The sequence below is a fragment of the Medicago sativa genome, chromosome 5 (assembly GCF_051527215.1).
Source record: "Medicago sativa cultivar Bolivia chromosome 5, Bolivia_mono, whole genome shotgun sequence".
Classification (NCBI taxonomy): Eukaryota; Viridiplantae; Streptophyta; class Magnoliopsida; order Fabales; family Fabaceae; genus Medicago; species Medicago sativa.
In genome coordinates this window covers 52651120-52664715 of record NC_140753.1, presented here as the reverse complement: position 1 = coordinate 52664715, position 13596 = coordinate 52651120, and the positions used below count along the sequence as shown (strand labels likewise).

Sequence of the window (13596 nt, the reverse complement as noted above, 5' to 3'; positions counted from 1 at the left end):
ATTAGAATTTTTGTTCTTAGACTTGGGTACTCTATAAATTTCAATTTTCGTTATAAAAATTGAACATTCAAGCACATCAATTTTATTTTCCAAAATTCACAGTCATCAATAAATATGATAAAAATATCATTTTATCATTTCTATTTTATGTGTCATCAAATTAACACATATCATTATGTTTAGAGATTCATATCCTCTAAATTCTAATTTATATGAACTTTTGATTCATATATCTTGACTGCAATAAATAAAATTGTTTAATTATATAACTTTGGAATTAAGTCCAAGTTACTCAAGTTTTAATATTAAACGCTTGTTCACATGTCAAATATTAAAACCACACAACTAATAAAATAGAAGTATAATTTTAATTTTAAACCTACCATTAAAGGTACAATCTTTTACCAAAGAATGCATGATGTACAAGTCACTAGACCTGTTCTTATAGGATCAAAATCCAAAAATAATTGAGTGCTCGAATTTATATCCGTCTACCACATATTGGTGCTCCAATAATAGTTATAATCAATAACTTATTAAATATATATTATTGCTTTAATTTACCAAAAGTAAATTAGTTCATGTTCTGTACAGAGGCAATTTTTTGGTAGAGTAGGCACACAATGCTTAGAACCGTAGCGTCCCTTTTTTTTTTCATTTGTTATTGAATAAAAACAATACTTAACCGTGTCAGTAAGTTTCATCCAAAAAAAAAATAATTGAGTTCATCAATAACAAATTCACGTTATTTTTTCGTTCAAATCTTTTCTTAAGTTTTGTAACAAACTTGTCTGTTTTGTGATTATGAATGATAATCTTAAACTTTTTAGTGTTGTTGTTATAACAACAACAAACACTTCTAGAATTCACCATAACAAAATAACGGCCTTGCATTATTTTATTTTCTGCTCCAAACAATTTTTTTATGTTTTGTAACAAACTAAACTTGTTTGGTTCTGTAACAAATAATTTGTTTTGTAACAAATTATTGTTTTCATCAAATAAATTTTTAGTGTTGTTGATTGAAACAACAATCACTTCATCGTTTCATTCGAAAGATGTAAATCTATAGCTTGATTTATCCTTAATGTATTTAGCGACAACTTAACCTCAATATGTAACTTCTTCGGTAGACATAGCATATAGAAACGTCTTAAAATTGTTGTTTTTGGATTTCCAAACTGTTAAATTTGAATTTCCAAATTCTATCATCTACCGAAGTTGTTACTAGGTTGAGTCACGACCAGGTCGCTCTCTTTAAGACGTTTCGTGGCACTACCCAAAGTTGTGCAAGGTAGACTATCAACCACGCCGCCTCCAGGATAAAACAAGCCCAGCTACAACTGTTCGATTAACTACTGCACTGTAGAAAAATCGTTCGAGAATTACACCCTCAAAATATGGCTCAATCGTTTGATCGAAGCCACTCGATACGGTACGTAACCGCTCTATTCGAAACCGTTCAAATTAATATGGTATTATTACCATTCTATTATGGTGCTGAGACCACTCAAATATGGTGTTACCACCATTCTAACTTCTCCAAAACATGAATATGGCACTACGACCACTCAAATATGGTGATACCACCATTTCTCCTTAAAATTATTAAAATAATATATATACTGTTAAGATCATTCTTTAATATGATCTTAATAGTACTCTATATTCCGAAGAATCATATATTATCGAAGGGAATATGAACTTAAGACCAAGGGACTATGGTCTTAAGAACACTCTTAATACCGAAGGGACAGAAAGGAGTAGAAGCAGAAGAAACTTGTTAAAAAACAAGTCGGAGGGAGAAGAGAGGAAAAAACACAGGAAGCATCGACTGTGAATTTTCGGTGCAAAGAATCAAATGGGGCGAGCTCTCCTTTTATAGGCAGAGTTACTTGGGGATTAAGTTTGCTTAATCCTTAAGCAAACGCGTTTTACGCGTGACTTGGGGATTAAGTTTGCTTAATCCTCAAGCAAACGTGTTTTCTTAATTGGAAATATCCGGAAGCTTCTGGATACGGGTTTGGATCGGGTCGGAATGTAACACATCAATTTGTTACGCGTAACGCTTTCGTATAATGAAAAATTAATTAATTAATTAATTAATTTAACATTTTAAAGTGACAAAAAAATATATATCAATTTTTTTAAGCGTTCACCCATTCACAAAATTGGGTACCCCAAGGGCACACCCTTAGAGGTCACTTTTCCCATATATAAACACTTACTAGTTGGGGTGACCCTTCAATGTGGGACATTTTTAAGTCACACCCACACACTAGTTTTTTCATAGTGTTTTTCTTTCCAATTTTCTTCACTAGAATTAACTTGTGTTCCAACAATATATGAGAATAGAATCTCTACCTTTTACATTTGGTGATGTTAGTGCAATTATGAGAGAAAATGATAACTAAATGATTTCAATGAGAGATGATGAGAGAATTCCATCAATGACCGTTTGAGCTACAGACAGCTTGGCGCAACAACTATTCAGCATCACCTTGTGGAAATTGTGGCAACAAAGTAATGCTTGTGTGTTCAAACCCTTTCATGGTGGCAGCATCAGCAGCTTCTTTTGTCGAAGATTTCAACAAAGCAAACTCAAAACACTGCAGGCCTGACACAGACACGCTACTGCATGCAACTCAAGTAAAATGGTCACCCCCTCCAGAGAATGCCATTAACATAAATGTTGATGCAGGGTATTTCTCAAATGAAACAGGTTGGGGATTGATTGGTAGAGACAATTGTGGGTCTGTCCTATTTGCTGAAACAAGGAGAGAAGATGTTGTAGTATCTCCTTTAGTAGCAGAAACCATGGGTCTGCGATGGTGCTTGTAGCGGGCTGAACAGAGAAACCTCAAGAATTTGTCGAGATGGATGCTGAGACAGTAGTAAGGTGATTTAATCATAGACTGTTTAGATTAATGTCAAGATTAGAAAATGCTAGTGTTAGCTTTGTTAAAAAGAGATTGTAATGCTGTTGCTCATATCCTGGCCTGCTTATATCTTTCTGTTGGTTCATTGGTTGTATGGTATGGGAAGGTTTTGTTCCTAACCAAATTATGGCTTCTCTTTGTATGGATTTCCAAGTTAATCAATGAAATTCCATTATCGATCCTAATTAAGATTTTCATCATATAATATTTTCATCACAAATTAATAACAACAACAACAACATGACATTGATATTACATTTACATCATTACAACTTGAATTTTAATGCTCTTGATAACGATTAAAAGTGAAAAGTATCGTTCCAACACCAAAAAAGATGTAATTTCAATTCGGGCCGTTTTTAAAGTAAACTAAGTATTTGAAAAAGGTAATCAAGTAATGAATTTCAATTTGAATGAAAATGAAGATGTTTTGTCAAAAAAAAAAAATTGAATGAAAATGCATCATTATACTAATTAATTACATAATTAAATTTATGTAAATATTTTGTTACTACTATAACATTTATAAAAGATAATCCCGTAATGAATTAAACCAATTGATATGACAAAATTTTGAAAATTATATTTTAACATAGCAACATTAATATAGTGTTTTTTTTGTCAAGGTTAATATAGTGTTTCTATTAAAAAATATATTTTATTTGCCTATATCTGAGGAAACAAATTTTTATGTATCGATATGATAAAGTTGATATGATAAAATTTTGAAAACTCGTGATTATTTTCAACATATCAAAATTAATGCAGTATTTTTATTAATTTTTTTTTTATATTTTGGATACAAAACACCGTTAAATATTAGCATTGCCCTTCTTGTGGATTTTATTTGCTTATACCCGCATAAACAAATTTTGATGTATCAATATGAGAAAGTCGATTTGATAAAATTTTGTAAAATAATGACTATTTATACGTATCAACATTAATAGAGTGTTTCTGTTAATTTTTTTAATTACATATGAAAAATATCATTGAATATATTTGCACCGCACTCGTTACGAATTTTATGTTCTTATACATATGTATAATTTTTTTTCTACCATTATAAGAAAGTTAATATGATAAATTTTGAAAACTCATGACTATTTTCAAACTATCAACATTAATGTCGTGTTTCTGTTAAATTTTGTTTTATTTTATATGCAAATTATTCAGGTTAAGAGATTAAAAGATATGAGAACAAACGATTTTCCTATATTTAAGAAGATTGTTATTGATTTTTTAAAATAATATATATCCAATTACTCCACTATTTGTGAAACAAATAAACAATTTTCTCCTTTTTCTATTATAGCTGTTTTTTTTTTTTAAGAAGTTTGTTATTATCAATTTTTAAGAAACATGTATCGCAAATTGAGAAATTTACCGAAGACACGTTATAGTAAATTTGTTGAACATTGATATTAATATAGTAGTAATAGATGGGAGATCTTCATCGTTTTCTGATTGTTTCTTCCTCATCCAATGCTGGAATTGGTACACACAACTTCTCAATCTTTGGAGGAGGGCTTGTAGGCCATAGTTCTCTTCCATTCTTCGGATGGCGGTTGTGCGATGACTGAAATAAAACAAAAATCAAATAGAGATCAAGAACAAAATATGATAGGGAAAAATAATTTGCCTCAATTTTCTACAAGTTACCGAAAACGGCGCCAAAAAGTTGATATCACCGCAAGTGCACAGTTTTATCATAGTAATAAAATATCAATTCCACATGGATTTCTTTTGTCGGACAGATGATTCTAGATCAAATTGGAGGATTATCTTCAACCAGACGAATGATTCTAGATCAGATGAATACTTCAACTAGACTTAGCTAGATAGGATGCTCCCGGATTAGATTGGGTGTAATCTTTTTGCATGTTGGTTTGTGTTGAGTTGGTTCTTCAGTATTCCATGTCAAGACGATGGACTTAGGTGTACTTTTTCTTTTGCTTCTAATAATGTTCTCCTAACTTGATAAAGATGAATGTTATCTAGTCAATACTTATAACCTACACACTTGAACACACTATCATCAAACATGTTATTCATTTTCTTTGTTATCTTCAAAATATCAATTGCAAGATATTGTTTCTGAACCTTGTCAATTTATTTATTTATTTGAAATAGAAAATACAATCATACACCACCATAGGTCCATAACTATAACTATAATAAGTAATCATAGCTAGTTTAAATCCCAAAGTGCAAGTTACACAATTGTATCGACAATGTTAAAGATTCTCTATTTTCTCTATCTAGCACTTAATCGTGTGATAGTTATTCCATTATCAGAAGATGTTTGGCTTTTAGAACAAGATTGTCCTTCAATCAATACCCTTTGAATTAAGAAACCAGGTTCTTTTGGTTCAGGTAAAGTACTTTCACTATCCAACATCGTAATCACATATTTCATGTTTGGCCTATCATTGGCATCATGTTGCACACATAATAGATCAATTTGGATACATCGTAAAGCTTCGTGCAGAAGACATGTTTCTCTTAAGCATTCATCAATCAAATTATGTGGAGTTCCTTCATTCCACAATCTCCAGGCCTAACAAGAATCAATAAATTGTTATTTATTGCTTTAGCAAAGAAAAATCATTGATTAATATTTGTACTCACATGCCAAATAAGATTGTGATCACGTTCATGATAGGTAAGTGCTCTATTTTTCTTTCCGCTTATTATTTCAAGTAGTAATACACCAAAGCTAAATACATCTGATTTTATAGAGAATAATCCATGAATCACATATTCCGGTGCCATATAGCCACTGAAAAGGAAACACATAAGAATCAATATAGTGATATATTTATGACTGTAAAATTTATGTTGTATAAGATACTTACTATGTACCAACTATTCTGCTTGTCTTCCCTTCAATTTGATCACCTCCACACATTCTAGCCATGCCAAAATCTGAAATTTTCGGGTCCATTTCATTGTCTAGTAAAATATTACTTGCCTTTAGATCTCTATGTATGATCCTTAATCTAGAATCTTGATGAAGGTAATGAATTCCTCGAGCAATTGCATTCAAGATGTTAAATCGCAATGACCAACTTAACAATATACTTTGAGTTGGATCTGTCAATATAGTCCCAATGAATTGGTTAGGTTTTTTTTTTTTCAATCCTATAAAATAAGTCATTTTATTATAATAAATATCAAACATTTTAAAAAAAAATACAAACCAAAAAGAAATGAATCAAGGCTTTTGTTTGGCATATATTCATAGAGTAAGAGTCTCTCCTTTCATTCAATGCAACAACCAATAACCTTAACCAGATTTCGATGTTGCAATTTAGCACACAATATGACTTCATTTTTAAATTCTTTCAATCCTTGACAAGAATTTCCTGAAAGTCTTTTGACTGCAATTTCTTGTCCATCTAATAATGTACCCTGAGTTTCACAGTTAAGAAAAAGTGAATTATAATAAAAATTCATTAGTTCTCTTTTTATCTTTACTAGACATGTTAGAAATGTACCTTATATACCGGTCCAAAACCACCTTCACCGAGTTTATTGTTGATTGAGAAGTTATCGGTGGCATTGATCATTGTAGCTAGATCAAAGAAAGGAAGCTCAAAATCTTCATGCCCCGCTCCATTTTTTTCTTTTTTCCCTTTGAATTATTAAATGGGATCAATGACATTTGAAATTAGAAACTTAAATTTAGAAACAATCATAATATTTGCATGAACTCATTTGAGTGTATTCATAAAAGTATATAAATTCCTAATTTGTAAGGTGAAAAATTATTATCCAATTCACTATGGATTAATATTTAAACAGAAATACATCACATTGATTTATTTCATAATGTAATTTTTTTTATTATATATCAAGAGGAAAGTTTTTTTTTTCTTAATTTTGATTTGAAATTTTTAATCAATATAATAAATTCCAATAATTAGTGTAATTGTATGTTGTTAGTGTTTAAGTTGGTTTTAGTTTTATTGTTGTTTGTAGTTTGTTATTTGTCTCACATTGCTCAAGTTCTGAGGTTGTTTAGTGTATAAATATGCTCGAGTATCCTCATTATTTGAGCTACCTTTTGAGATGAGATCCAAACCTATTTAACATGGTATCAAAGCCTTATTAAATAATATGCTATTGATAATGTTCTATGAAACCCTAGCTAGCTTTGTTAACCACCGTAATTCTCTCTCTCTCTCTCTCTCTCTCTCTTTATATATATATATATATATATATATATATATATATATATATATATATATATCATTTTGTAAAATGGAAGAAATCAGGTAGTTTCATAACTTCAAATTTAGCAAAAAAGGAAAACAAATTTTTATTTGGTTTTTATTTTTGTTCAACATTTTAGAACCAATCAACTGTTTTATAGTAATGATATGAAGATTATCTTCATTTTTTTATGGATTATTATTGCAATTCTCTTTTCTAATGCCATTTAACTTATCCAAATCCAAATTTTATGTGAAACATATTTAGATTTATATGATTTTTTTGACCATGTTATATATATATATATATATATATATATATATATATATATATATATATATATATATATATATATATATCCAGATTTTTTGACCATGTATCCTTTCTTAAGTAAGGTGTGATATAGTGTGTTTAGGTGACTTGGTTGGGAGCTTGTGTTACTAGGGGAGTTGAGCTTGTGTATCCTTTCTTAAGTAAAGGCTAACCTCTGTTGTTTGTTGGTCTCGCAAGCTATTGTGTGAATTTGATTAAATTCATCTTTTCGAAGTGGTTTTTTTTTTTTTTTTTGGCTAGTCTCGCTCCTTTACAAGTGGGATAATGGCCTCTCTTCTTTGTTGACACCTATAAAGACTCGTGGGTTAGATAACACATGATATATGGGGCAATGTGGAACCGTTGAGCCAGCTTCGCTCTCTCCTCTCTCTAATCGGGGGATCGAATTGATTATAAAAACATGAGTTTACTTTATCGACTTATTAGTCAACAAGGAAAAATATTATCTAGACGCGTGAATAGATCAACCTTAAAACAACAACGATTAATTACGATTGCTATAAAACAAGCTCGTATTTTATCTTTGTTACCTTTTGTTAATTCGTCACCTTTTGTTAATAATGAAAAAAATAATATGAAAAAAGCGAGCCCTCTACTAGTTTGGTTCTTTATGATCAGAGATCCTTTGGGAGGAAGTTGTTGGAGATTTTGGTGTTCAGTGGGTTTTGGATGTATTTTCTTTGTGCCTTTTGTTGTTTTATTTGTCTTGGATTTGAGTACTCCTTGCATTACTATCTTGAGACTATTGATATACTCCCTCTGTTTTTTTCGTGTCGTTTAAGTGTAGATTTAGAGTTCCTATTTAACTGCCGTTATAGTATTTTAAAGGTACGATTGTCAATTATACCATTTGTTAATTACTCTTATCTTTTTCAATAAAACTAATTAATGTTACGTATTTGGAAAACTAAAGTTTGTTTGTTTTTAAACAAAATTTGTTTGTATTTTTCTAAAACAAAGTTTGTTTGTTTTTTTTAAAACATAGTTTGTTTCTTGTTATCTTCAAATTTAAACAAAATTTTGTTATCTGTAATAATGGTTCCATAAAGAGTTAAAATTCTATAAACAAAATAAGTAGTAGTTGTTAAAAATTTCAAGTGCAAAGTAAAAGAACAGATTTGAGAGAAGAAAAAATAAAATACTCCACGAATATTCAAAAGGAAGAAAGAGTGAAAAACTCATTGAAAATCGACTTAAAATAATTAAAGAGGTGTGGACAATATTTAGAAAATTGACAATTATTTGTTATGAGAGAAAGATAACATGTTAAATTTATTGGAAAGAGAAAGTGTGTGAAAAAAATAAGAATTTATTGGTCGATTAAAATGAGAGTATAATAAAAAGAAAATGTGTAAAATTAAACTTCACTAAAAATGAGAGTATAATAAAAAGAAAATGTGTAAAATTAAACTTCACTAAATTAGTGCTAATATTCTAAAACACACTTAAAAATGAACGGAGGGAGTAGGTTGTAATTACCCTTTTGACTAAAAATTCAATCAATTCATTTTTGGTTGATTTATATTTTTTTTTATTATTAAATGTTTATCTTTTATCTTTAACTTACCTAAGACGTACACAAGTTTACAACCTAAATTCATAAAAAAATAAATGTAGCCATACAATCAATACATATTAAACTAATTTTTTGAATCTTGATTCTAAGAATCTTACCTTTAAGCTTTGATTTGAATATATAAACGTAGGAGAATACCAATAGCATCACAAGCAACATTGAAACTGTGATCGAAACCGTCATGACAACTTTCTTCCCACGCCCATGTGCAAGACCTCCTGTATTTACAAGAAATGAGTCACTACACTGGTAATTTAATTCTTAAACAAAAACTAAAAACAATTGAAAAATGCTAATGAGTGCCCTAAAATAGTAAGTTTTTATAGAAACTTGTTAATTCCATCAAAAATAGAAATATTAGACATTTTCAATGAATAATAGGACACTCGTTAGTGGGACAATTCGAAATTATTTTCCGAAAATTGAAGAATCAATGTTCATTCGAACATAGAGATCTTGACCACTACTTTCTGAAATTCTTAAATCAATAAGATCACCAAACCAGATGGAACAACCACTAACTGCTCCATTTGCATCCAAGTATGTATAAGCTGTGCAAGAACAATTTTGTAAGCATTTGATCTTGCAATCGTTAAGTGTCATGGGTCGATTAATCCAAGAATTTGTAGTATTTGGAAATTTCATCCCAACATATTTTTGAAAGCCATCTTGGTTTTTGATCCCACAACTCCAATTTCCACTACGCACACATCCTTGTGTCCAGTCCATTGAATTTCATTGTTGCAGTGATTTTGGCATAAATCCAAGTAGACATTGACACATTGGCGATCAATCAATGATGCATTGTGCATTTGCCCCACAAATGTTGTAATAATCACAAGCATCCAATGGCGTGGTTTGGTAAACACTCCATGTTTTTGATTCAGGAATTTAAAGGAGACGTTGTCGAACTGCTAGGGTTTGGTTGACAATCACTATAGAGATCACAGAACTATTCTTCAGCGTGTATCTATAATACACTTCATCTTCATTGTTGACAAATACAAAATCGTAAAGTGGATTAGGTTTCAATCCGACTACTCCACTTGACGGAGCATTCCATGGTCCAGTCCTATGGATTTTAGTCGTGCCCTTCAATATTACGCTTTCTGGATTACTTGTAAGCACCATAACTTGAATTACATCTCCTGAAATGGATCCTCTTCATTTTTCCAAGAAGTCATATTCCATACTAAACCCAATTTTCTATTCCATCCACACTTCATTCCAGCTAATAGTGTATCACAAGGATGGTCAAAGCCTTGCCACAAAAAACTTTCTTCATTGTTATCCTTCTCATCTCTAAGTACTAAATTTCCATTGTTCAAGAGCTGCACAACAGGACTTGAAGCTTTTCTTGATGCATTTGTTGACCAGACAATAGAGTCATTGTGGTTGACAAGCACAAGGTTTCCATCTTGATTTATGATCAACTTGCTCGAATCGTCTTTTGTTGGATTGTTTCGATTTGCAACCCAAACCACTCTTCGAACGAGGATATTTTTGTACCATATTCCTACATAGCGGTTTGAGGACTTACCAGGTCTGAAGAAACCCATCTCATATTAAAGGTTCCATCCTTAGAGACCAAAGTGCTGCCATCATGAAATGAAGCAGACTTGGTAATGGCATCGGTTGCATAGGAAATATGAGACAATACAACAAGAACATTAATAGTTATAATAATAAAAACATCAAGCATAGTTGGAAGATGGGACATTTTATGGTGATTGGATACTAATGTGGGAATTTCATGCGTTATCAAAAAGAAATGAAGTGTTGGAGTTTCATGAATAAAGAGAAAGGGTTGACATGAAATTTCACATAGGCTGCTCTTATTTAAAGCCAATTGAAGTCTCACATGGATCTCACAGCTATGTGGGAGACGCTACCCTTAGTTCATATGACCATTTACAACTCACTAAGTTGGTTTAATGGAGTCAAGATCCTTTACATTTTTTACCTTCTTTTTTTCGATTACCGAAGTTTTTAAGGTATAAATACAATAATATAGTAATTGGTGGGCGTCTAGGTATTTAATATATACATGAAAATTTCTTGTAAAAAAAAAATATACATGAAAATTTAAATTCATTTGATGATAGTCGTAAAATTGTTTGATTGTCACGGAAAAACTTAAATCACGCATTGATTGCAGGGTTTAATTACTATATGTCGACTATTTAAAGTTATTTTGCATATGTATTCAATGTTGTGTTGTCACATAAGTTCATGAATATGATAACTTATGTGTTTTCATATTCATTAATTGACGTGTCAACATATCATGGATGTGTAAAATAATTATACATTGACAATCGACAATGCATATTCATTCAATTTTTGATTGAAAGAAGGTAATGGGTGATAATAGTTTATAAAAAGTGATCCATTTATCTTCCAAACCAATTTTGTAAATACTAGTTACACTCAATTTAACAATTTGATTTTGTAAACATGGATTAGATTCAATAAAATTATCACATGTATAGAATCAAAGTTTAATTTTTAGTTTTTCGGATATTCTTTCTCTAAATGTAATCATATTTGTGGTTTGTCGAGCACTAAATACTAGTTTCTCTTTCAATCGCGATTATGTTTATTAAAAAAAACATAGTAAAAGCCATAATTGAAATCTCACAGCGTGTATATAATGGAGGGTCTGCTATTGACTTAACATTAAAGTGTACTTCAAGATATTCTAACACTATAATGGAGGGTTCTATTATTTTTAAGGCCGTTGACATCTCAAAAAGTAATTGGTTCTAATTAAGTAGTTTAGATAACAAATTAAGGTTCCTTAAAAGAAAAAAAGATAACAAATTAAACTAAACTTAGTTGGCAAATATTTCTTTATAGTTTCTTGGATTTTTTTTTTTTTTTTTACGGTCTTCTGTTGAAGTCTCTATACAATATAAATTTGTCTTAGAGCGTTAATGCTGTTGGAACAAAATGTGTTTAACAATAAACCTTAAAGAGTTTTGATGATAACAAGGTATTAAAAATTGTAAATTGGACTAGCTAATATTTGTTCAAGTGTACAGGACCATAATTATAAAGTTACATCATCATTGGTTCTGAATGAGCAAATAAAGAGCTATGGAAACAACAAAAATTTGAAGCTTGGACGCTCCTGAAGGCAACTTGCTCCTGAAGAAAAAGCGCTCCTGAAGTCAAGCTGCTCCTGAAGAAATAGCGCTCCTGAAGTAAGCTGCTCCTGAAGAATAGTGCTCCTGAAGACAAGAGGTCCAGAAGTCACATCATCAGAAGCTGCATCATCAGAAGCTGCAGAAGTCATCCCATCAGAAGCTGCATCATCAGAAGCTGCCTCATCAGAAGCCATTTCACCAGAAGCTGAATATCAACTGGATTTGCAAAGAATCAAGAATTGAAGAATCATCAATGCAAAAGCTGTCTATTGGATTCGAAAACACAAACAAAGAATTAGTGGAGTTTGCAACGGTCATTTCAAAGGTGTTTGAAGGCGTGTGTTTGCAATTTGGACGAAAGCGTTGACATTGTACTTTGTACGAATTGTACAACCACGTTCTCCACTACTCTGTTTTGTGTCTGCGCTTCAAGACAAGAAAACAGCTCCAGAATACGGTCTCGCCTGCATAGATGTTCCTTTGGATAAGGAATGGATTTCAAATTTGTTCTTCATAGGACAACAACCAAATCAGGCAAAAGATCATTGGTGAAAGATCAAGCTTCAACAACGACTCTTTGGTGTGCTGGCAATTTCACAACGTCTCTTTCACACCTATATATAAAGGAGTGAAGACCTAGAGAATTGGTAATGCAAGAACGCTGAACGAAAGACTCACAAAGATTTTCACAAGTACCAAACCTCTGCTGAAATTGTTCTGCATTCACTTAGAATTTCTGTGTCTCAAAGTCATATCTTAGAAATTCTTAAGTCCATTGAGTCTGTATCTGATTTGTATTGTGAGCACCTCTGATTGTATATCAAGTGTTCAACCTTAAACAATTTTCTGTGTAATTTTGTTTAGTTAGGAAGTCTCTTGCAGTTGTGCTTGAGCAGGAAGTCTCTTGATTGTGTTCTTGAGCAAAGGAAGTCTCTTGCTTGTGTGCTTGAGCATTGGAAGTCTCTTGCTTGTGTGCTTGAGCATTTGTAATCAGATATTACTCATAGTGAAATCTCCTTGGAAGTGCAAGGGGGACTGGACTACTTCCGGATTGTGGAAGGAACCAGTATAATTGCTTTGTGTCGTTCTTCTTCTCTCTCTCTGTTTTATTCCGCTGCATTTAGATTCTGATCATCACTTCAGAAGCTGTCTCACTTAGCTTCTGATCAGTGTATTCAGTTGTTTAGAGAAACGAAGAATTTTTCAAAACACAATTCAACCCCCCCTTCTTGTGTTTTTCTCACCTTCAATTGGTATCTAGAGCCTTGGTCTGTTGTGTAACACTTAACCGTGCAACAGTCAAAGATCTGAGAAAAACATGACTACTCCTCCTCCTAATGGTTCTGGTTCTAGTGATACTAGCTATAAACATGTCTCACAT

General features: G+C 31.4%; 1 pseudogene across 1 annotated transcript; it reads right to left on the bottom strand.

Moving 5' to 3' along the window:
* Nucleotides 1–5098: 5098 nt before the first annotated feature.
* On the bottom strand, nucleotides 5099–10786 carry LOC146922931 (G-type lectin S-receptor-like serine/threonine-protein kinase At4g27290; annotated as a pseudogene). The gene is made up of 7 exons (XR_015012647.1): nucleotides 9502–10786; nucleotides 9123–9303; nucleotides 6440–6576; nucleotides 6143–6353; nucleotides 5798–6035; nucleotides 5571–5721; nucleotides 5099–5499 (listed from the first exon to the last, which is right to left on the bottom strand). The product of XR_015012647.1 is annotated as a G-type lectin S-receptor-like serine/threonine-protein kinase At4g27290 (transcript).
* Nucleotides 10787–13596: the final 2810 nt, after the last annotated feature.